Source organism: Lepisma saccharinum, chromosome 7, assembly GCF_977018435.1.
Source record: "Lepisma saccharinum chromosome 7, izLepSacc3.1, whole genome shotgun sequence".
NCBI lineage: Eukaryota > Metazoa > Arthropoda > Insecta > Zygentoma > Lepismatidae > Lepisma > Lepisma saccharinum.
Genome location: NC_139235.1, coordinates 22,566,495 through 22,593,296, shown reverse-complemented (window position 1 = coordinate 22,593,296; position 26,802 = coordinate 22,566,495). Strand labels below are relative to the sequence as shown.

The 26,802-nt window shown below is 40.8% G+C and overlaps 1 protein-coding gene across 2 annotated transcripts in view; it reads left to right on the top strand.

Annotated features, from left to right (window-relative positions):
* LOC145989766 (protein arginine N-methyltransferase 9-like) overlaps positions 1-26,802 on the top strand; it is an 82,519-nt gene that overhangs the window by 24,730 nt on the left and 30,987 nt on the right. The gene's annotated exons all lie outside the window — the stretch shown is intronic.

The window sequence follows — 26,802 nt, the reverse complement described above, 5'->3', positions numbered from 1 at the left end:
ATTCAACCCTAGAGACCAAAAGATGCAGCATGGAGTGGCGGCGTAAAGGTTCCCTGCCCCCCAAGAAAAGTAAAATGCAGCCGTCCGCTGGAAAGATCATGGCAAGTGTCTTCTGGGACATGAAGGGCGTTATCCATGTGAATTTTCTGGACAAAGGGAGCACGATTAATGCCCAGTATTACTCCACATTGTTGAGTGGTGCTGTACGAAAGTCCATTCGCAAGAAAAGACCTGGGGTGACAACAACAACTCTGGCCGACATGCACTGGGAAGTTCTGGCCCATCCCCCCTACAGTCCAGATTTAGCCCCCAGTGATTATCATTTGTTTGCACCCCTTAAAGACCATCTGGGAGGGAAGAAATTCACGACAGACGAAGCACTGCGGAGCCATGTCCTCCAGTGGCTACGACAACAACCAAGTTCTTTCTACGCCAAAGGAATTCGGGAGCTGCCAGAACGATGGCAACGGTGCCTCGGCGCGCACGGAGAATACTTTGAAAAACTGACATAGTTTGGTGTTTCTTCTGCTACCTATTTCCTCTGCAGAAATAAAAGTCCCGGTCAACCTTGAACGACCCTTGTATGTATGTATGTATGTATGTATACAGGGTGATTTCGAACTCCCATTACAAACTTAGGGGGGTGAATCTAGAAGGAAAAACAAGCCGAAAGTGCCATGTGGCAAAATTACGAAAACTGCACCGTGTGGCTGCCAGAGCCGTGAGAAAATCTGTTCACACCTCTTTCAAAGAGCAATAACGTCTGAACCACGAAAGATACGAAGATCGGCTCTGGCGGAAGTGGAGGAAGTCGTATCCAAACAATATCAGGGCGTTGAAATTGCGGCGCTTTTCGTAATGCGCAAGGGGAATCCCCAAAGGAAAACATGCTGTCACAGGACGGTCGAAAAGTGACACATGGAGGGAGTCCCCAGAGGAGCGCATGAAGTGCGACAAATGGAACATGCTTGGACAGTGACTGTCGCGCATCCCAGATGGTACGCAAAACGGAGTGATGGATGTACAGGTGCATGCTACGTGGAACGCAACGTGCAATTACAATTGCGATATGAACCACTACGTGCCCCCTCCCACCGGAAATTCGTTGAACCCGGGACCTCGGGAGTACAAGGTCAGCCGGAAGTCGGCTCTCTGAGGAGCAGCACCAAATACGTATCCACGTGCCCCACGAATGCTGGGACACGTTCGTATTGTTCTGTACTACATTACTGCAGAGCGTGTAGAGGTATCCCATGCGAGTCCGACGTTAGTCATTAACGTTCTCACGTGAAGGACATGGAAGGGAGCGACCAACCCGTACTTACTGACGTTCCTTCCCGTTCGTAGCCTCTGTGATGCATGAAGGTGTGCGCTGACGTCATACTAGGAGTCACTCGCTATCCCTGGTCGAAGTTGACCCTTGCGCCCTCTGGGTATTGCAAGACTGTATGGAGAGAGCGCTGGACGTGACACATTGGTTGAGTACGTACACACGACGTATCTTCTGGGAACATTACGACGTTGTGGGTGTGTGTGGACGTGAAAACTCCCACGATGGTGCAATACAGTTTCGAGGAGTATGCAGACATGATGTTCATTTACAGGGAAGCGAGATGCAATGGAAGGGCTGTCCGTGCGATGTACCAGGAACGTTTCCCGGAACGTGTGACGCCATCACACACCATATTCGAAAAAGTGAACCGTCATCTTCGTGAATCTGGAACATTTGTTGTGAGTAGAGTGGACACAGGTGCCCCAAGGACGAGGCGCATGCCTGCGGTGGAGGAGGCAATTCTTCATGCTGTGCACGAAGACCCTAATACGAGTACCCGAATCGTAGCGCGGGATGTTGGTGTATCTCAGTCTGTAGTGTGGAATGTCCTTCATGATCAACAACTGCACCCATATCACCCCCAGAAGGTGCACGCCATGGGTCCCACAGATTTTGAACCACGTGTTCGCTTCTGCACATGGTTTGTGCGTCGTTGCGTGAATACGCCTCAGTTTCCACAGTTGGTGCTCTTCACGGATGAGGCAAAATTCACCAGAGAGGGTGTTTTTAATTCCCGCAACAGCCATGTGTGGGATGAAGAGAACCCATTCGCAACGAAAGCTCGTGGGTTCCAGCAGCGAATGGGCATCAACGTCTGGGCAGGAATACTGGCCGGTCGTTTAATTGGCCCATACGTACTTCCCACCAATCTCACAGGTCGTACTTATCTGATTTTTCTCCAAGAGACATTGCCCGAGATGTTGGAAAATGTGCCATTGGCCATTAGGCAAAACATGTGGTTCCAGCATGATGGGGCGCCACCCCACTTTGCACGGAACGTACGGGACCATCTGACCCACAGATATGACAGGCAATGAAAACCAAAATTTCCTACAGATCCGAGGTACAGCCATGGCTACCAGAATGGCCCCATCCTATGCAAACCTCTTCATGGGCCAACTTGAGCAAGAGTTTTTGGCTACCCAACCCCTCCAACCCCTCCTCTGGCTCCGCTTCATCGACGACATCTTCATGCTCTGGACACATGGAGAACCATCCTTGTCAGCCTTCCTGGACCAACTTAACCACTTCCGTTCCCTAAAATTCACCTGGACACACTCCCCCAACCAGATCACTTCCTGGATGTGGACGTGCACATCGAGGGAGGACACCTGACTACCTCCATCCACATAAAACCCACCAACCACATGCAATACCTACACTTCTCCAGCTCCCACCCGTTCCACACCAAAAAAGCAATTCCATTCTCTCTGGCCCTCAGGGGACAGCGCCTGAACACTTCACCCACCTCCCGCCAGAATTATAACCTCCGCCTACACCAGGCCCTGGTTAACCGTGGATATCCCTCCATCCTGGTCACCAAGCAAATATCACGAGCTGCCTCACATACCACTACCACCAAGAAACCTGCTGCCACCAACCCACCTGCACTCATCACCCAATATCATCCCCACCTCAACAAAATTAGGCACACACTGCACTCTCTTCTCCCAATCCTCCACAGTGATCCCGAAACCAAAAACATATTTCCCGACAAACCCAGGGTGGTTTTCAAATGCCCCCCTAACCTCCAAAACATCCTGGTCCACAACACTCCTTCACCACACATCCAACACCCCCCTGCCCATAAATGCAACCGACCCAGGTGCAAGACCTGCCCCATCCTCATCACTTCTCACACCCTCCAGGTGCACACGGCCACTGGCAAATTTACCCTCCATCCCAAAGGGACCTGCCATGCCTCAAACCTTATCTACATCCTCACCTGCAACATCTGTGGTGATTTTTACCTGGGGGAAACATCAACGGCCCTCAACCTCCGCATCAATAACCACCGCTCCTCCACCCACAACCTGGACTTCACTGTCGCCGTCCACACCAACCACCACAACATCAGTTTCAACGACTGCTTCCGGGTAGCGATCATCCACCTCCTACCCCAACCAGCCAACACCTCTGTTTGCAAAAGATGGGAGAGGGCCTATATATCGGCCATGAGTGCAACCACTCCACCTGGCCTGAACAAGGCCACCCAGTAATGCCCAACCCTCACCCACCTTCCCGCCCTCCCTCCCAACTCATCCTACACACTCACAGTATACGACGAGCCTGGTGACGAAACAGTGTTTTTTTTGTTCTACGCACCGCTTCTTCTTCAATGGGGACCTGGCAACTCTGCAGGACCCCAACTTCCGGTTCTGTCTTCTGTTTCTTCTCACACCGATGATGCTATAAATTAGCAAAAATTTTGAATTTTCCTACTGTCCGGTGAGTGTTTCCTTTTACCTTATTTGATTTTTACTTAGCCCTTTTGGCCCTCCTTGCTTTTATCCATTATATATATATACCGTGCGTCCATTTCGATCTGCAGCCGAGAGATCGGGAGAAGCGTGGCGGGCGGCGCTGGCGGAGATGCCGACATTTGCGGCCTGTAATGCTCGCTTATTTTTACGGACATATCCAGACATTTATATAAATATTGCAAAACGAGCACTAACCTGGGTTATAATTCATCATCTGTAATTCATCCAAGTTCTGCAATTATATACACGAAAAAATACGCTTTGGAAGTGACGATAAGAGTCACAGATAATAAAACATTTTAATCATAGTTTTGACCAGCAACGTCCTGCTTAAGTTTATATCCTTGAAAGAGTTTTGTGTCGATGGGGATCGTTTGGAGGTTTCGAATGTGCAACACTGTATCAAGATTACGCTGCCGACGCAACCATTCAAAGTCAATGGTTTTCGTGAGCTTCCTCGATGAACTCGATGAAATTGGGGCAGCGTTAGAAAGTTATCCAAACAAACCTCTACGCCGTGTTTCACAGGAGATGGGAGTGTCAAAATCATCAGCACATACAGCAACTAAGCTACTAAAATTAAAACCATACTCTTATAACACAGGTTAGTGCTCGTTTTGCAATATTTATATAAATGTCTGCATATGTCCATAAAAATAAGCGGGCATTTCAGGCCGCAAATGTCGGCATCTCCGCCAGCGCCGCCCGCCACGCTTCTCCCGATCTCTCGGCTGCAGATCGAAATGGACGCACGGTGTATATATATATATATATATATATATATAGTGTGTGTGTCTGTGGGTCTGCTCCTTCCCTTCCTCAATCTGTAGTGATTTCGCACCCTGTTGCTACTGCTTACTAGGTGTGCAAACTGTATCAGCTCATTCTCTAGCGAGGGTTCCAGATCCTCCTCGTAGATGTTCACAAGCTAGCGAGCTGCAGATGTAATTTGTGATGGAGTTGCCACTACAAGTTCATTTAGAATACTGAATCAGATCAGTGTAGACATACGACAATTTTGAAGTTTTTTTATTTTATTTCTTCTTATGTAATTTTTCACAAGTATAACCAGCTGGTTAAAATATACATTTGGTGGAAGCCCTTCACAGCTTCCTTTTGTTGGAGGCCCCAGGGCAATTGCCCCAGTTGCCCATAGGTTAATCCGGCCCAGCTTGTTCATTACATTTAAAAAGGACTTTTTTTTGGTGCTGACAAAAATATGCAAAAACTTCCCATGTGAATATGTGTCGATAGATACATTCAACATATAACTTGAGATTATGTAATTAAATTCAAGGCTTGATAGACAACACAACAACCTCTCTATCACTCACGTTCCGCTCTCGCACTTCTTAATACAAATATAAAAGGTTATATACTTTCTGCAGAGAAAAAGCCACTCATACTTACACTCATTTCAAACGTTGTAGATACGTCACCAGCTGTTATGGAATGAATACTTCCATCTCGGTCAACCTCTTAGTATTGAATCATGCCCACAAGTTGTAAATGACTAGTAAAACTAAATACGAGTTCACTGTGCTCAAAAATAAATATCTGATTTACTAGTTCATGCAAAGAGACTTTGGCAATAACCCTGTGAAACATTTCCCACTCCAGTTGTGTAACACTGGCATTTCCAGGGGGAGTTGGAATGCTTGCTGAAGCTAAACTATGACGTCTCGCTAGCTGTATGCATGCCATGTAGATTTCCGCAAAAAAGGGGGAGAGGGAGTTGAACAACTAATCATCATGAGGCTGGGACCGAACATCTTGTACTGCAACTGTTTTGAGTAAGAGAAGTTCAATCGAAAGTAACTGAAATTCCACATGTGCAATCAAGGATTCCGAAAGATGACAAGGCCTCTATCAGTTTCCTTGCACGCAGCCCAAGTATCTGATATGTAAAAATAAACTGAATTTTTACGGTGACTTAAATACTTCAGTCATAATAAAGGAGAGAAGCCGTGGCAGGCAGATATTAATAATTTATTCTTATCTGGTCTCCACAATATGTTTAGTGAACATCTACAGGCTTAACAAATAGTTATCATAGATACAACAATGGATTCGAAGTTCAGAAAAGAAATGGAGAGGATGGAAAATAGGAAAATATTGAAATACCAAGGGCATCAATAACAATCATAGCATTCCGGGCATTACATATCTTCAGAGTGTGGTGTTTTGTTTTGCTTCCGTCCAAATTTGGTCCATCGAGCATCCATAGGGCCAACACTAGACGCAAAATTCTAGGAATTGTCTCCATAAGCTGGCAACACTGCCACTCTCATACATTGTTATTATTTTCCTCCTAAGAAGTATCGGCCTATTTTCAATGAAATTTTGCATAGTTGTAGGAATATACCACTGCTACATACTACATTTTTCATTCACTTTGGTCTAATGTGGTGGCCACAGCGGCATGCTGAATACCATTTCCCCCTCCCATAAATTTCAATCTTCTTCTTCCTTTAACTTTAATTATTGCGAGGTACAATATATATATTTCACTTTCACTAAAAGCCCTGTAATTCTGGGGAAAGAAAGGACAATTTCATTTCTCCACGACAATTAGTTCTCGAGGATTAGTTGTATATCGTTTCATATTTGGAAAGTTTTTGACACTTCTCAATTTAAAATGTCTCATTGATTATGAATTTTATGAGTTGTGTACTACAATGGACCTGCCATACCAACCGGTATCCATTCACAGTGCAGAACTGTTATTTTGACAAAATCCTGTTTCCCTGCTGGCTGCTTTGGGGAGGGGGAATTTGAATGGTGCCGCTTCTTGCCCAAGCAGTAGGCCTAATTGGTTGTTTGACCATGAGTTCCTTCATAGACACGCCAACGAAGGGTCACTGCCATAAAGGTGGTCTCCATGCCGGATCCTAGCCCGTCACAACTATAATTTACGCAGCAAGCACCTTTCTTTCTTGAAATGAAATCGTACTTCATCACCTCCATCCTATTGACAAATAAGTACCATTGCACATTTTTATTATTTTTTTTAGGGATGGGCCCATATGAAATTTTGGCCGAAACTGATAAAGTACCGATAAAGAATTGATCGATACCGATAATCTATATTCTAACAATCCCATATAAAATCCAAATAGTCCCTTGAAGAATTTCTATGGTCCATCGACCTCCTTAATAAATACATGATACAAGATACTGCAATGTGAGAAGCTGCATATTTAGACTACTTTTTAAAAAGTAGGGCTTGGAGATTAGATGTTTATAGCCATAAATATTATAATAGCATAGCAGAATATTGCACTAAATTGTGTGATATTTATAGATATATCAGATCGGTAAAGTTATCGGTAATCTTTCCAATACACCAACATGCCAGTATCAGCAGATACTGATTACCAATTAATCTGTCGCATCCCTAATTTTTCTTAAATTTTTGTGTATCTATTGTCATATAATTGTTCATAATAATAATAATAAGATACTGTTCCTAAAGCTGATTTTATTCTACTTTCTTAACACATACTATTGTCAAAAATATCACATTGATGGGACAAGTAACATATGACACGTGCCACTTGGGAAGGAACCAATCAATAGTAATGTTGCACCCCGTAGCAGAATGATACGCTGAATAAGCATGCATTTAATTGGTCAGCCCTCAAGTATGATGTGGTATGTGTCACGTGGCACGTTATTGTGAAATCATCTTAAGTAATTATGCTTATGTTCACATGGGTAATTTACCTGTTGACGTATTTACAATTCATGCAAATTGATCTACCTTGAGAAATGTCATCAATCGCAATTGTACGTATAAACTATTCCATTTATTATAGTGTTTATGTAAACTGTATTTGCCAATATTATTTACTTGAATTTTTTTATCTGTGAATCAAGGTAAATTTGTTGCACCAACTGTGGTAACAGAATTTACAAACCAACCCACTGCTTTTCAGTTATTCTGTAGGTAGAGATTAGGAGTAGACACATTTTAATATTTTGGAAAAGAGGATACATTCTGTTTGTGTACAGAAGAGATGTTAGGGTATAACTAGACAATGCTACATCATTTGTGTGCTTATGAAATACTATTCATGGGAATTTGTTTGTTTAAAAACATGTGTGTGTGTGTATATATATATAATATTTATTCTGTACTTTGACAAATGCATATGGTGATATTTGTTCTGTTTGCAAATTGTTTTTAAATCTTCACTATTTTTTAAAATGTTTTCTTGTTTTAACATGGCAAAAAGTTAATTTATTTGTGTTTTATTTTTACTTTTGGATTATGTTAAATTTTTACACAATATTTTGATCATCATCATCAACTGATGACATACAGCAGCCTCAGTGGATGAGCACATTTAACTGTTGACTCGTGATTTTCCCAACAAAGGTTCCTTGTTTGAGTACCTGCGTGGGCCTGGTCTGTTCATCACTCATCACTCCTCTAATCATCATTTATGCTCATTGTCATGATTTGCCAGTCACCAAGCGGTAAATACCCTGCTCGTAGAACTCCTTTGGCTGAGATTGGAACCAGTTGCGAACATTGTCCATGACGTCATTGACCGAGTGGAAGCGCCGACCCTTCAATGTCTTTATCAACGGACCAAAGATATGGAAGTTGCATGGTGATGGATCAGGACTATATGGTGGGCGTTCCAACACTGTCCACCCAAACGTCGCCAACATTCTTTGTAACAGCTGACGTATGTGGCCGTGCGTTGTCATGCATCAAAACCACTCCAGAGGACAACAGGCCGGCCCATTTGGCCTTGATTGCTGCACGCAAAGGGTGGAGGGTACTGCAGTAACAAGCAGCGTTGATCGTTTGACCATGGTCCAGGAACTCTAGGAGAATGGATCGTAAAAACATGTCAGCATCACTTTGCCACTACTGCACCATCTTGGACTTCTTTGGCGGTGGAGAGCTGAGATGTCTCCCATTGTTGGCTTTGTTATTTGCTTTCGGGATGGAAGTGGTGGCACCAAGATTCATCACCTGCCACATGTTCCGTGAACTCCCAACTCTTTCTACCACTAAGAAACGAATAACACCACATTGCTCTTCTTTGCTGCCAAACATTCTGCCACTGCAGGTGAAGCACTCACTGGTTGACTGCCTGCCTGCCTGCTTGCTGCTCGCCTTCTCGGACAATACTGCTGCTCTGCTGCCAGACTGCCTATGCATATCGTGTGCTCACATGCAACTATCTAGGGAGAGTTCATTATGCAGTAGGGGTTTCCTTCGTTACATCCCACTCTACTGCTGCACAGGGTTGTCGTCACACACATACATAAATATAACCCAATACATCCACTGTTCTATTTTCATTTGATCCAGAATAATATGTTGTGGAAATTGAAATGAATCTTCCTCAGAGGTGCACCACACTACTGACTTGTACCCAAAACTGATGTCATTCAGGTTATCAATTTATTACGAATTAATTTTGTTTGAGATAACTTCTTATAATTGAAAAATTAATTTAGTGTAATTACTTCTTTACTGTCTAGAACCTAAAAAATAGCACAGGAACGAAGAAAATGATTGAAGACTATGAAAATATTGTTTTTACACATTTTACTGTTTATTTCATTTTTCAGTGATATTTCCACATATTTATGTACACATTTTGTTTGTTTTGGCTACATAAAAATCCAATTCTTAGCTATCCCATATTTGTGACTGCCCCTTGTATGTATCAGTAATCATCTGTTCTGTGACATTAGAAGCTCTCAGTAAGTTGATAGGCTGATCCTTGATTATTCCAGGAATGGTGTCTGAGAACAAATATGGCAGATTTGGAAGCTGGCATAGATGAGGTGGAAGGAGAAGAAGACAGCCTTTTCCGAACATGGAAACAGATCATCATGAAACAAATGGGCCGCAAATGGAAGAAACTGATGCCCAGCATTATAACTAACCTCGAGGCTGTAAATCAAGGCTTAAAGCCTGCTTTCTTGTGGGATATTGCGGCCATAGAGTGCGACCAGCTCCTCACGTTAGTTTCGCAGCTCAAAAATTTGGGGATCCTTCGAAAGCAGATCCACGTGTTGTCCGTGTCGCAAGAACTTCTTGTTGTTGATCTGTACCATGTTGAATGTTTGGTCCGGAGCGTGGCGGAGAAGAATGTTAAGAGATACTTCGTTGACGTGAGCGAGTGCTTGAAGATGCCAGTTTTCGTGGACGAGATAGCCGAGGACAACATCTGCGAAATAATGGAAATGCTGGTGAAGGAGATCGAGCAGTTCTTTAAAGATATGCAGCAGACCGGTCTGTGGGATAACCTGCTTGTGATCAAGGCTCACAAAAACTGGAATATTCCCATGATACTTGGCGTCATGCTGGGTTATCCCGTCGTCTACTTCTATGCCATGGACGGGAACGAAAACGGCAGCAGCTGCTTGCCGTTCGTTCCATTGACGATTTATCGCGTGAAGGGGAAAATGTGTTACTCGAGCTTACAGAACGAGACGCAGCACGAAATCTATTCGTTCAGTGTCCCCTGTTGCCTGCTGTCCGAGACTAGTGTTCACGTACAAGACTGGTTCAAGAAAGAAGTCAACTCCGTGCCGCAACAGTTCTTTGAAACTCTTTGGATGGAGGATGAGGTGGTTGTATTACCCTCTGTGATACTTTGAGAATAAAAAAAGACATTGTGACAAGTATATTCCTATGAAGCCAAATATAAACTTATTGACCATAATTATTGATTTTTTTCAGCAGTTTTGACAGACATTATTGTGTTCTATATGAGCATTGTAATACCATATTGTATAATGTTCAGTGATTTGTTGTCCTATAATGCAAATTCAGTACAATTTTGTTTTCTTAGTATTTTTGCACAATGTTGACATTATGTGTATGTCTTGGGTTTTGATTTACTTGTTGACATTTTAAACTTTTGTTACACAACACATCAGTATTGTATTAAGATAAAACTTGACGTATACTGTATTAGTAATGCATGATTTTGACGTGCATAAGCAAAGTATATAATTATTTGGCACAAGAATCTGTCTTATACCTTCTGGTATTATCCACTATGTATTAATAAGCAGTACATTGTAACAGGTATTTTTTCTCGAGCTTCTTTTTTGTATTGTCAAAGCCATTGGAGTTGGAAGAGAAACATAGGACAAACATGATTGAATTCTCTTCTTACACAAATTAATAATTCTGTCTCTTTTGTGAAAAATTACTTTTGATTTTGGCGACTCATTGTTACCATTCACAGCAAGCTATTAAATGATATTTTAATATATTTTTTACAATAGTCCAAGTATACCAAAGTGTGTGACAAATTTTACCCAACGACATCAAGATTTTACACAAGTGAAAGAAAGTACAAGATCTGAAATTATTTCCAACACTAAGCAGTTTTGAAATTACAAATTATTAACAAAAGAATGAGCTAGCATATTACCTTGTTTGGAATTGATTAAACATGCCATATAATGCAGGATACAAATATTTTCCTTCCAACTGCATTGGGTGTAAACAAGCTTGTAAAATGTTATCTGTTATAAAACTAATGCTGTTTGTAACTATATGGTGAATAATAATACATAATTCTTGTGCAGAGGAGTTTCTATTTATGTATATACCCTGTTGCTATTTGTGAAATTTCCATGTTAAATTTTGCATGAGGTTTATTTTTAAGCACAAAATCAAAACATTAAGATGTGATTGCTGTGACTGTACCCAAAATATTGATGCAAGTGAAATATTTCAGAGTAGATGCACATAGAACTTATATAAAGATTTTGAAAATCATGTAACTATTTCAATTTTTGCCAATTTGTAATTTTGAAAGTCACATTTTCACTTTATAAAAATAATGAAAGTGTAAATTAAATTTTCTTGATTTCAGTTGCAAGTAGTTCAACGGCTACTTGCTGGTGTCTGCAAAATTACATTGACTGGCAGCATGATAATTTTGATTAAATGTTTGTATAATGTTACGTTATGGTTTTCATTTCAATTGTTCTTTGAGCCTGAGAGATTATCTCAAGGAAAAACTCCCTAGGTTCAGATTTGGCAGAAATAGAGATTCTGATGTTGTTCTAAGGTTAGGGTTACCAGACGTCTGGGTTTTCCCCGGACATCTCCTACATTTTAACCTTATGTCCGGCATCCGGGAGGAATTTGAAAAATATCATAAAAGTCCTACATTTTGAGCGTCTCACAATATTAATGAGGAAAATATTTATCTCAGTTTAACAAAGGGAAATCATGCAAGAAGTTACAAGTCTGTGGACTGCACTCCCAAACTCAATAGTGAAATTTCTCTTGATCTTTACCCAAATCTGTAAAAGGTTTGGTACTGGTCTGTCGCGGTGATTAGCGGGGGGGAGGTGGGGGCTGTGACTCTTGATCTCCCACTATGCTAAACCTTATCTACAAAGGGAAAGTAAACTGTCCTTGCCCCCTAGTTTTGGCACATTGCCCCCTCCACCCCCCCACCCCAAGTTTTGGAAACCAATCGCCGCCACTGGTACTGATACAGTAAAATTTCAAAGGGTTGGATTGTTCCGTCTCTCATAAATAATTTTGAGGAAAATTGGCTCCTCTGAGAAGTGCCAGTTAAAGCATGTAGTATTATTGTTTAGTATTAATTAGAAGTTTGAAAATTTTGCATTTAAGAATTCATTAAGAAATCATATTTTTCAAAACTGAAAAGTGCCAATTTTAAATTACTTTCTAACCTGTTCTACAAATGTGTATTATTTATTGCAAATGTTTTTTGTCCTACATTTTGACTTAGTCTTACATTTTGGGACATCATGTCCTACATTTCCCCTAGCAATCTGGTAGCCCTATCTGAGGTGATACTGGGTAATAACCTGCTGTATTTGTGGAAGAGTGCTCTTGTGTGCACATGTGAATTGGAGAGAGGAGTTTTGCTGTAGCATTGTAAGAAGGGTTGAAGCTAGGGAGGGAGCAAGGCAGGAAGCTTCAATTGTTGCGTTCTTCCAGTAGGAGATGATCTTGAAAATTTCATGTGGTTTACCACGACAATTCTTATTTATAGTGTGTATTTATTACACATCCTCTATCAGTATAAATTAGATATAATATGAATAAAATACCAACGCAAGCAAAACAAAAACCAAAGTCTGACAACTTCAAAGTTTCTGGCATTTATTATATTTTTCATAAAATTCCCTTTTAACTGAGAATTGGACCTAAATTTCTCTTCACCAAAGAAAATAGCAACACTGTCTCTACCAAGAGCAGCCATTGGTAAACCACTAAAGAGCATGGCACAGAAACAGATAGGAACAATCATTTTTCTCCTGCCAACACTGTTTCCAGCAGTGAAATGGCCACATGCAGGCCCGGTGTTTTTAAATAGTCACTTGCTTCAGCTTCGTCAGCCCTCCCCATGTTCAATTGGGGAGCAAATCTGGTCGTCAAAAGAGCATTGTACAACAATCAGTGGTCTTTAAATAGTTTTATTAAATTCTGGTTCAAAAGCTTGCATAATATATAATAAGTAGAGCCCAGATGTTCAGGCACTGAAAACTATTAAAATGGCAGGCAAAAAGGCAACGAAAAATTGAAAAAAAGGCAGTGTATGTCGAAAAAAAGGCAGTCAAGTTTCAGAAACAGGTATTGAAAATTGAAGACGGGGCATTAAAAATTGAAGAGAAGGACTTAAATTCTTCTTAAATCTTTAAAAATGTATTTACAAATAAAAATTTGAATAACAAGGGTTATTGAAAAATGAAATCAAATAGAAGAAGAGAGATATAATTTAAAAAATGCCTTGTCGGAATGACAAAACAGGCAAAAATGTTTGAAAAAGGCAGCATAAGATGAAATAGGCAAAAAAATGGCAACATAAAGTATTGTTCAGAATGTTAACAACCTTCGGATCGGTCTACTTTTGTGGTCAATTTTTGTCTACCAGCATCGGAAACGAATAGGCATTTTGCCTAAAATCCGGGCTCTAATAATAAGCAATATTCTACATATTAAAGCTAGGTATATTTTACAAAAATAGATGAGATAAATTGGTTTACCAGCACTAAACTAGGTAATATTGGATAATACGGCACTATGACGATGGTAGAGGAAACAGAAGTAAGATGCTCCGCTCTGTTTTTTTACTGGCTAGAGGAGCATTGTGCAGGAGGAAAGCTTGCTCTACGTAGTGTTTTCTTGTCTCCTCAAATGCAAGCAAGGTGCTCAAACCTGATCTAGGGTATTTTCCCATGAGATGGCAGAAAGTATTCCCATCTTTGTGTGTTTGTGTGAAAATATCACTGTATGCACTTGTCAAAGTACGGTTTCATATTTTCTTACACTAAGAATTAATTCTGAGAAGTTTTGAAATAATTCTTGAAGTTTTCCTGGTAACAATGATGAAGAGATTATCTCCAGATGTTAGCCAGGTTATTCTGGATATACATCTGAGGTTTTGAGAGAACAGGACACACTCATCTTCAGGAATTGAAGTGTTTTGAGTATACTTTAAAGTTTGTCAGATAGGCTTCTATTTTGATGATGTATTTATAATACCAAAATGACTTCTATAAGCCTCGCGTCAGGTCAAGTTTGCAGCAGGTTTTCACATATGTAGATCCAAACGTGCATGCAGAATATAGTTCCGCTGAGACGGGTTCCATTCCCACACAACTGCATACTTGCAAGAAAACAGTTATTTAATTTGTAATATAGAGACAAAATTATACATCCATTAGCAGGTATGGACTTGATCGATTGCAATCACTGTGCAGACGAACTTGGATCCGTAGATTCGCCAACTGGGATCTCTCTTATGCTGAAGAATCGCTGAAGCTCGAGAGTGAGTCAAGCGAGACTGAATACCTTGCAGAGCATGTGGAATCCTCCATACCAGTGTTGCACATCCCATCACCCTATGTTTATCGTGATTAATAATCATGCGATACAGCGGCGAGAATAGCTGAATCGAGGTCTCCTGTTCAGTGCCCGGCTTTGCCCAAGTGTTATTTTGAGTATCACCCGAAGGAAAATGCTCTTCAAAATCAAACAAGATGTTTTAAATCCATATTCCTCCTTAAGGCAATAAGACCAAAATAAAGCAGGGGGCGTGACGTAATTTGCCGTCAGTGCGCGCACAAACTGTCTCTCGCGTGTTGAATGATTTGCATTTGAGTTTAGGAGTAGGAAATTATTGTTTGTTGTTTGACGACAAAAGAATCTCCGTGGTATTAAAAGATATCGCCGTGAAAAAGAAACAACATGTTGGAGGAGGCATGTGTCAACGTGGGGCGGGGCGTATATTGATTCAAGCGTGGGAGCTTGCAAAACCACCGCCAGGGCTGAAGCACTCGACGGGGGACGGGGAGGCTTATTGTTACACCCACTGGCGGCAATGAAGGCTTTGTTGAAGATGCATGTATACTGTTCCGTGCAAAGGAAGGGAAGAAATGGACAGACCAACATTTGGCTCCTGGTTTAGTGAAGTCATTCATAAATTGAAAGCAAACAAGAGTAATAGTAACAGACAATTCACTACATTGTATATACCACCAATAACAAATCATGTTTTTTTGGTAGTATAAACTTGAAGGGCGTGTATGTTATAGTAACGTATGTATTGCGAACGAAGCAACCAAGATTTTCATAAATTTATTTCTATCTAAACGAGAAACAATAACTCGTCATTAAATGCAAGAAGGGGATGTCATTTACATTTTTTTCTTTTGTGCACTGCCCTCATGTTTCGAAGATATTTCGCGATTTGTATTAAGTAAGGACACATTTACTACATAATCTATGCACAGAAAGTACTTTAAAAATTGTATGATTCAGGAGATTAAAAGAAGCAAAAATGCATTCCCCTTGACATGCATGTACGGATTTTCATGTGTTAGGAGTTGGCAATACTGCCGATTCTCTCATTGTCTGAGATACAAAGAGCTCGGTGGTTCAGGCAAGACTGGCACGGATGATTCTGAGCTCCGTTCTCGCACGGATTAATACATAAAACCTGCTGCAAACTTAACCTGACGCAAGGCTGTGTCTTAAATTAGAAGAAGAAAGCATTTTGAAACAAAATGTCAAACTTGAATGTATCATTCAGAACTGTTAATTATTTATACAATAGTTACAGATTTAAATTTGTCTTTTACAATGGAGTCAGTCGTTTTTGTTTGCATAACCACCTTTCGCTAATTAAGTTTCTTCAAGTCATGCAGTGTCTCAAGTAAAGAAGGTGTATACTGATAGGAATGGCAGGACCTCTCCAGTGGGATAGTTGTAACACTGTCACCTTGTATTAGAGGGGATCACAAGTTTGATTCCCAGTAGATACATACCAACCTCCATGGTGGAGTGGTTAGCACAATGTGCTATAGTGGTAGGGGTCTCATGTTTGAGTACCAGCCTGGACATGGGTGTTCCCTATGAATGCCCCTTCACCATCATCATCATCCTTTCCAGTTTCCTGCCTCTGGCTGGGTCCCCATAGAAGTCAAGCCTCTCCATTTTTCCCTGGTCCTCCAACACTCATCTCTTTCCACAGTATCCAATCTTGTCCTCTTCTCCTAACACTCTGTGCTATCTGCTCTTTCCACAGTCATCTTGGCCTCCCCCTTGGCCTTATTCTCACTCATTGTGCATTGTAAGCTCTTACTGGTAGTCTTTCTGCATCCATCCTCTTCATGTGTCCGAACCATCTCATCTGTGCCTGATCTATCCTGTCCTGAAGCTTCACCACACCCACTGTCTGTCGGATCTCCTCATTCCTTATTCTATCCCTTCTAGTTTTCCCCAATATACTCCTTAAAAATTTCATCTCCACTGCCTGCATCTTTCTTTTGTCTTTCTCTGTCATTGTCCAAGTCTCATAGTATGTGTTGTATATTACCTTCTTGCATTTCGTAGGTACATCCCTGTTCCATATTAATCTTGTTGTTATTAACACCTCGCTCTTTTCTGCACTGAATTTCATTCCTGTTCTTCTGATTTCCTCATTCCAACTATCAAGCTCTCTCTACTTCTTATTCCCTGTTCCTCCTTATTACTAAGACATCAGCGAACAACAGGGCCCTCAACTCCTCCTCTGTTATCTTCTTCCCCACCTCTTCATTAATTGCATCCATTGTAATTATGAAGAGCAGTGGGGAAAGAGCAATTCCCTGTTTTAGCCCATTACTTATATTGAACCACTCCGTTCTTCCTACTGGTGTCTTCACACAGCTCTGGTTGGCCTTGTATGTGCTCTTCACTGTGTACACTATCTCTTCCTCAACTCCTTTCTCTCTTAGAGCCTTCCAAATCTTTGTTCTGTCCACGTTATTGTATGCCTTTTCTATATCTAGGAATGCCATAATCAAATCATTTCCATACTTGCAGTGCCTTTCCTGTAATTGCCTTATGGTGAATATCAGATCTACGGTTGATCTGCCTCTTCTAAATCCATACTGTTCCTCTCTCATGTTCAGCTCTGTTACTTCCCTTATTCTTTTCTCTAATATTTTCTCATACACCTTTGCTGAGTGGCACATAAGTGTTATTCCTCTGTAGTTTTTACATTCCTTTCCGTCATCCTTCTTGAATATGGGAACTACAGAGGCTGTTCAGCGTATATGTGACCAAACGCGATTCCTTTCCCCTGCACTCAAAATTAACTCACCCAACCTTGGTCGGGCACGTTTGTCAGTGTAGTATGTGAGCTGTAAAAGAGTGATAGTGTTTTCTCACTGAGCCGAAAATCCTGCCCAAACTGACCCACTTTTGGGAGGAGTGCATTGTATAACTTTTCCAAGTGTTTACGTATTTACCAGTATGCAGTGCAAGGTGCGGTTAACAGTTTCCAAAGACATAGTTAGATGATTCACCATCTGTCTTTGGGTTGGTGGATTCTCTTGCATGGCCATTCTGCGAAGTTTCGCCTGCATACTGGTGGTGGATTGTGTGCACTGCCGTGTTCTCGTCCCCTTTGTTGGAGAACCGAACGCTGGGGCCATGCAATACTTATACTTGCCAATCACATTCTTGAATAAAGTCAAACTAACGTCACAATCCTTGCTCTTACACTACTTCCTGATCATTGACACACTGAACTTTCCATCATAAAGGGCTACAACATAACCTTCCCAAAAGCAACTCAGTTTTGGCAACATTTTCGGCCAAGCGAGAAAACGCAAACACTTGGAAAGTTATACAACATACTCGTCCCAAAAGTGGCTCAGTTTGGGTGGGATTTTCGGCCCAGTGAGAAAACACAACCACTCATTTACAGATCACACACTACACTTACAAACGTGCCCGACCAAGGTTGGGCAAGTTCATTCTGAGCACGAGGGGAAGGAATCACGTTTGGTCAAATATACGCTGAACAGCCTCTGTATTAGTCCCTTTGTCCAATTTCTTGGCACTTCTCTCTCTTGCCACACTGTTTTCAACATTCTGTACAGCCACTGCACACCAATCACTCCTGCTCCTAGTATCATTTCCACTGGCACTTCAACTACTCCTGGTGCTCTACCGCTCTTCATTCTCTTCAGAGCTTCCTCCACTTCTTTCCATGTGAGATTCACATTTTCGTCCCTCTTTTCTTTTCCTTCACTTCATGTTTATTTCCTTTTTTCACATTCAGCAATTTATCAATGATTTCTCCACATTCTCCTTATTTCTTCATCCTCTTCTATAACATTTCCCCTTTCATCCCTTAGCTTACAGCTGTCTCCTCTTTCTTTTCTTTCTCTCACTAATCCATCCTTTCTCTCACTAATCCATACAATACTTTCTTGTTCCCATCTACATCTTCTTCTAGCACTTTGGCCCATTCTTCCTTCCACTCTGCTTTCCTCCTTTACTACTGTTCTTGCTTATTTCTTTTTTTATCACGTACTCTTTTCATGCATTTTGTGATTTAACTTTAAACCATTTTCTAAATGCATCATTTTTGTTTTCCACTGCCTCTCTAGTTCTTTCATTCCACCATGGTGTTATTTTCTTTTCTTGCTTGTGCTTCCACATACCTATTCAGCTGCCTCTACTAATTATGTTTCAAATCTTGTCCATTCTCTTTCTACTCCTTTGGGGTCATCTCTTGGCACTTTTGTTCTTAATATTTCTTGATATTTCCAAGGTCCTTGAAGACTCGTTTGTCCTACCCGGCTTCAAGAAGTCTGACCATAACAGCCCCTTTTCTGCAAGGGGCGGGGATGGTAAACTTGTGACGTTACCACGAAAGTAAGCTTTCCCTCTGCTTTGACAAAGTCATTTGAAAACAACGACGACGTGTCAATATTTTTTAATAGTTACAACAAAATATTTGATTCATTACATCGTTCACTTCATTTCTGGGGCATGGCATGGCCGTAGGCACTTATCTAGAAATATATTCGGGAAAAGTTGTCGGACGCTGGTCAATTGTATCACATGTAATAAGAATAGCAGAATTGTCTTGATATTACAATATCTGCTAATAATACTATATTATAAGACAAAGAGCTCATAAAGTAGTCGACTTTCGATATTGCCACCTAAGTTCCCGGGTCAGAATCCCAGCCTGGGCATGCGTATTCTTCATCAATTTTATCCAATTATCACTCATTGTCGCGATTAGCCAAAAGTGGCAGAAATACGATAAAATAACTAAGTAGAAAGAATAGATACAGAATAGGTAATACTTTTAACAATTATGGATTATTATGTGAATAGAGACAGGGAGCTGCGGTGATTTAGTCAGTAGGGCATCTGACTGCTACGAGACCCGAGTACGATTCCCGATGTGGGTGATCTAAGGTCGGAATTTTTCCAGCCTTGTCCCTTCATAAAGCGACTCTGGGGTTCACCCAGCCAAATAAATGGGTTCTTGGGGACAACCGTTGGGGTGGGCTAAGTTGGCCAGAACGTGATGCTGATCACACATCTAAAATGACGAGATCGAAGATGTGTGGTTAATGGCACGGTGAAATGTGCAATGGAACTTTACCTTACCTATATGAACAGTAAAGAGATGGTGTAAGAATATGCATTTAACAAAACACATTCCTCCTTCTACTTACTTAAGACCACTCACTATTCTTTTTATCAGAGAGAGGTGTTCTACCTAGAAAATTAATGTCAAAATAAATAAATAAATAGTAAAATAAATGTATATATTAACGAAAAGATCGATTGATGGATTTGTTGTTTAAGTCCACTTTATGCACAGATAGACTAATCTGGACTGGGCCTACAGTTTAAACTGGGATCCGAACCACTATGTGCATCCACTGGGTATCAAACACGAGACCCCTTGATTACAAGGTGACGACGAGATTAACGAAAATGTTAATAGTTCCAGATGATAAAAATGTAACATATTATTATCATCACCATGCACTAATTTCCACAGGCACCGTCAATACATAATTCATTCATTCAATAGCCGGAATGCCAATCACAAATGAATAGACATGGGAACTACGTACTTTGATTTGATTTGGTTTATTCTACTTCACTTTAGTGCAAAGATGGGCAGGAGTGATGATATGATGAAATTGATGAATCAACTCTCACAATCACCCATGCCCGGATTCGAACCCGTGACCCTTGGCATCGTAACGCAATGTGGTAACTACTCCGCCATGGGGGCTGGCTCATTGGAACTGTTACTACTACTACTATCATAATAATAATAATAAACAAATTAAAACAATGTCATTTTATTTATAATATTATTATCATCATTATTGATTTTTTTTTCTGGGAAGAAAGGTTTCGGTACTCTTTAGGATCCTTTGTTTTTATTATTTGTTATGTTCATCATAAAAACTATTCTAAATATTGTGGTATGTTCATAAATGATCGTGCGGGGTGTAAGGAGTGACCCCTTCTCAAGAGACCCAAATGTCAACCTCACTGGACTACATTATTCAGGGGCGTCTGAATCCATTGCCAGTATATTCCTTTATGGGGCTTGGGTTGTGTGCTGTCAATATGTATTTGTGATTTTCCCTCATCTATATCTTAGCACCATTTTTCCTCGTCTTCACAATTAGCCAAAAGTGGCAAAAAGCACCAAGTAAAATAAAACAATTCATCATTTTTAATTGATCCTGCAAGCGAAAAATGGAGTGATTATATTATTATTATTATTGCATCCTATAAACACAAGATCTATCGCGTCTTGTCACTTCAGAAAATTAGGTTCTGAATTAAAACTTAAACGAATTGCACTGACTGAAATGTATATTTTTTTATAAATTTCGGACCACCCACCAACAAGAGACAAATTTAACTCTCTTTGCTCTTTACCTATTGTTTACAAGGTATAACAAAGGGTGGACTTTCATGTGTTATGTCGCAGCAGGAACTGAGTTCCTCCAACAAACGGAGTCCCGCAATCAAGTATTTTGGTTATTGAATTTTAGTACTTTGCAACTTTTCCTTGACGCTCTCTCTAAATACGACGTTGCATACAAAAACTCCAACAACAATTGCATACACATATGTCTGTACACTAATTGGAAACATTGGTGCCTCCAATGCGCTTCCATGTAAAAACACTGGTGAAGGAAGGCAAGTGCTTCCGCAATGACGTCACAGAATTCTCGACCGCAGGGGTTGTTAGAAAGCCCAGTTATGGCAGGACATTCTCAGGAAGAGAGGAAGACTGATTCCATGGACCTTGGATATTTCTCTTTTATCATCTTATCCTTCTATTTTCACACTCTTATCCTTCTCTCTTGTTCCTCTCTTCTATCTTTTATTTTCCATCTCCTCACATCTCCTACTAGTACTAAGTTCTCACTGGGTATTACTTTAATGTTGTTCAATTTCTTCTTTACTTCCTTGTTTATCAGATTTATTACACACTTTTGTTCATGATTCCAACTGTATATTGTAATCTTGTGGCTGTCATATTTCTTCTTAAACCAGCTATTACCTACTGACAGTCAGTTTCTCTTACAAAAGTCCATCCCTCCTCATTCCTCTGTTCCCATCCATCTGCTCCAAGTACTTCTGCATACCCTTTCCTGTCTCTTCCCACTTGTGCATTAAAATCACCCATCACAATTTGCCATTCCTTTCCTGTGTGTCTTCTTCAAATTCTTCTTTCTCCTCCCTTGTACATCCTGTTTGTGGGGCATGCACTTGAATTATTTCTATTACTTTCCCTCTTACATCCGTTTTTAGTTTTATTATTCTGTCATTTACCCTTTCTACTTCCTCACTTATTCCACTTCTGACTATAAATCCAACCCCACTTCGTCTGCCGTCTTCCTTTCCATCGTTTCGCACATTCCAAAGATGTCGATCCCTGTTCTCCCATTGGATCCACAATTTCTTCAGTCCTTCCTGTCAGTGTTCCAATATTCAATCCCTATTCGTAGCCCATGTTGTCTCCAATTTCCAGTCCGGCTTGCTTCATTATTAACTCGATTTTTTTTGTTTTCCGCTGTTGGCTAATCAGGCCTGCCACAGCCTACACCTGAGTGGTGGTGCTGCCACCTGTGGGTTCTCAGGTACACCCTCGTTTTCTGTCAGGGTTCCAACTCCCTTACCCTTTCTGGATCCCTCCAGGCCCACAAGGCAGTGGGGGCAAACACTTTGATGGAAGTTTTTATTCGCCATGTCACAAGGCTGTCGATGGGTATCTGTGGTATTTGCTGAGTATGTCCATGCCACTGGACACCCTCCACACCCTGATAGCCTTGCCGCCTCGGTCCGGTACTGCTTATTTGAATTTCCCCTTATTTGCATCTCCCCCTCATATCAGAAGTAGGTTTCACTATCCGCCACCTGTGACCCATCCAGTAGCTGAGGCTCACCATATTATCACTCCTCATCTTTGCGATTAGCCAAAGTGGCAGAAAAGCAAAGTAGAAGAGAACAAATCACATACCCAGTGGATATACATTCGACAGTGGTTTGAATATAACTTTAAACTGTAGTTCCAGTCTCGATTAGCTCATAATGTGGAGTTAAAACGAACTTTGACAAACTTTAAAGCAAATTCTAAACTATGGCAGATCCTTTAAAACAAACTCAAAACAGTGGCAGATCCTTTAACCCTTTATAGTCTGATATGGAACAAAATGGCAGTTTGAAACATTTATATCTATGGGTAAGACTTCCTTTGGCAGGATTGACAACAAAATATCATCTGACATTGTAATAATACTAATAATACAAGCCCTTATTTTCCATCTTTCCCACCTTTTTGACTGTTTTTTAAATATACTAGGCCAAAGGCCAGGGGGCGGTGGGTTATGACCCCTGCCAACAACCCCTTGGGCACGCTTCTAACATTCATCACTATTATCCTCAAATTATGTGTGTACTTTAGAGAGATTTTCTGCCAATCGCCTATTAATACTCTCATCAATATCGATCTTTGTGCCATAGCCCTACAACATCAAAAAGAGCTATCTAGTATGTGTGCAATGAGGGGGGGAGGGAGGTGGTCATATCCCCCATTTGGCCCAGTATTAGTTAAAAATAAAAAAATAATGTCAGTGGCTCAGTCGGTAACACGTCTGACTACCATGCTCAAGGTTCCGGGTTCGATTCCCGGCCGGTTCAAATCTGGGAACTTTTCTAACGTTGGAAGCGGCCCCGGCACCCACCCAGCGTCGAATGACATGGGTACCTGGGGGAAACCCTGGGGGGGGGGTAAAGGTGGTCAGGGGTGTGATGCTGATCACATCACCCCCACTCACGACCGGATCAAGAAAGTGTGGGGCGTTACCCCCACTCACGACCGGATCAAGAAAGTGTGGGGCGTTACCCCCACACCCTCTATACGCCTTCATGGCGTGGTGCTAAGCACAGGGGAGCACTTTACCTTTTTTATGTCAAAATTAGGGGAAAAGGCAAAATGAAGGCTGGCTGCTAAGAAGAAGAGTATATGCAGGGTGGCTACTCACCGAGAATTCCTTGCATTCTGGAAATTATGCGTGATTTATTGGCTCTGGAAATTCTGCGGGAATTTTTCTCCTTAGACGTGAAAATTGTTACTTTTGTTAATTCAAATCCCATTGAATTTATTATACATATTTATAAATGCCTTGAGGCAAGTTTTTCACAGTTTAGCTTTTATTTTTATCGAGAAAAGAGAGATGTGTGGAAAATAGAACAGAATTTTCTCAATCTATTTACTTTGTTATAGGTATTTTCCAGTCTTACGGTGGGCACCCTACATGCTGGCAAGGGAATTGGGGGGTGGGGAAGTGACCAATCCAACAGGATAAGAAATGCAGCAGCCTGTAGAACAAGATGCAGGAAGCACCTTCTCCTCTCAATGTCGTAACTCTCGGCGCCACCGCTGTTGTCTGGTTGGTCTGCTGCATGTTCCTCGTTCCCCACTTCCCTTGCCAGCATGAGGACGGCCTGCCGTAAGAGTAAAAAATACCTATAGTGTCCTTTGCAGAACAGCCTATCTGACAGATGGAAGATTACTTCAAAGGAAGATATCTTGAAGTTGATTACGTAAATTTGAGTTTATAATTGTTAACACCATTAAGCCTTGTTTCCATGATATGAAACTCAATATGCTGACCAAGGCAGAAATTTATTTTATTATAAAACATAAATTAAACGTAACGTTTCAACCTTTTAGCAAGGTCTTCTTCAGACTCTGCACCAAGTACAAATGTAGCAAGGTACAAAACAGGACGATATATAAACACAAACATTACTCCCCTCCAGACTATTAGAAAGTTGTCAAGGAAATAGAGAAGAAAGGTGAAGAAGAAACAATGAACTGGAATGGGGGACTGAGAATATAAACAAAGAATTGAAGAAGGTATTAGAAAGAGTGAAAAGGACAAGCGATAAAGATGAGAGAAGAAGGAAGAAGAATGAAGGAAAAAGAGCATGAGATAAAGAGTCCAACCACATTTTATATGGAAGATAATATGTTTAGCCTTTTAGGTGAAAGTACAGTTGACAAGGGAAAGCCACCTGCTAGAATGTTCCAGAACAACTTTCTAATAGTCTGGAGGGGAGTAATGTTTGTGTGTATATATATAGTCCTGTTTTGTACTTTGTTACATTTGTACTTGGTGCAGAGTCTGAAGAAGACCTTGCTAGAAGGTTGAAACGTTACGTTTAGTTTATGCTTTATAATAAAATAAATTTCTGCCTTGGTGGTCAGCATATTGAGTTTTTTAAAATTGTTACACAATTATCATTTTTTGCACATTAATATATCTCGTAACATTTGTGACTTGTGCTTCTAGATATATATCGTGTCTGAGTATGTGAAATGGCAAATATAAACTTCGCACCTTAAATTAAATATTTTTAATATATATATATATATGTACCATTGAATCGAATTAGAATTTTTGAATTTTTTGGATACATTGGAATCACACAGATCCTTTAATTGTTAATATATTCATGTGTGTATGTGTGTGGGCGGTGAGAGGCAGTAATACATATGGTTGAAATAGAGACATCTTCTTGTACCCTTGAATTTAAGTTGTGAGTAGTAAACACTACAATTGACAGGGATGCACAAGTCCTGCCAAGTGAGAAACCAACCGTGTCATGTACGAGGGCCACTATTTATATTTTGAGCCTTGGCAACACTGATTGAAGTTAGGCGCGATATGACGTTTGCAGGGAATCGTCTGGCATTATTGACCATAACGTACTTCAAATGTTTTGTCAATAGCTTGATTTGTGTTGTTTATGTTGCCTTGGAGATTGCGCGACAACAATAAAATGGAATTAACTCGTGAACATTTTCATGCGATGATTTTTTATGATTTTCGACGTGGATTATCAAGACAAGAGTGCATCGAACAAATTACTTCCACATTTGGCGATGAAGCCCCATTCTTTGCCACTGTGAAACGCTGGTATAACAAATTTAATCGTGGCCGCCATTCGTTCACCGACGAGATTCGCGAAGGTCGTCCAAAATCAGTTGTTGTTCAAGAAAACATTGATGCTGTGCAAAACCTAATACTGCAAGATAATCATGTGACATACTGTGAGATTGAGGCAACCATAGGCATTAGTTCCACCAGCATATATAAAATATTACATGATCATTTAGTTGTGAGAAAGGTATGTTCTCGTTGAATCCAACACAATTTGACAAAAACTCAAAAAGACGCTCGCATTAATTGGTGCAAACAAATGCTCAATAAATATAATCGTGGTGCTTCAAAAGACGTATATAAGATTGTAACAGGTGACGAGTCATGGATATATGCATATGAGCCGGAACGTAAACAGCAGTCGACTGTATGGGTGTTACAAGATGAACCCAATCCAACAAAAGTTGTTCGCGCTCGAAGCACATCAAAACAAATGGTCGCCTGTTTTTTTCGGGAAAACTGGTCATGTGGCAACTGTGCCTTTAGAGGAACGTAGAACGGTCAACTCTGAATGGTACACAACAATTTGTTTGCCAGAGGTCTTCGGTCAAATACGGAAAACAAACAAACGCCGTCGGATCATTCTTCATCAAGACAATGCCAGCTGTCACACATCTCGTCTAACAACCGACTTTATGAACAGTCAAAAATCGAATTGATGGGTCATCCACCATACAGTCCTGATTTGGCACCCAATGACTTCTTCTTGTTCCCGAATGTCAAGAATAAATTGCGTGGACAACGATTTTCGTCGGCGGAAGATGCCGTTGATGCGTTCAAAAACCATATTATGGAGGTGTCTCAAGAAGATTGGAAAAACTGCTTTGACAAATGGTTCGAACGAATGCAAAAGTGTATTGACCATAAAGGAGAATACTTCGAAAAACAATAAACCAGTTATCAATGCCAAATTTCTGTTTTTTCATTGTTAGGCTCAAAATATAAATAGTGACCCTTGTAGCAAGTGTTTGTAGGATGTGGGACTTTAAAGTCCCGTTAGTCGATAAAGGGTTAGAACAAACTCAAAACAGTGGCAGATCCTTTAAAATGAACTCAAAACATCTGCAGATCCAGCAATTACACTTTGCAAAGGGTGAATTTTTGTTGTGCATCTCTACGAGCTGAGAATATACTGAGCAGATACCGATACTACCGGTACCGGAAAGT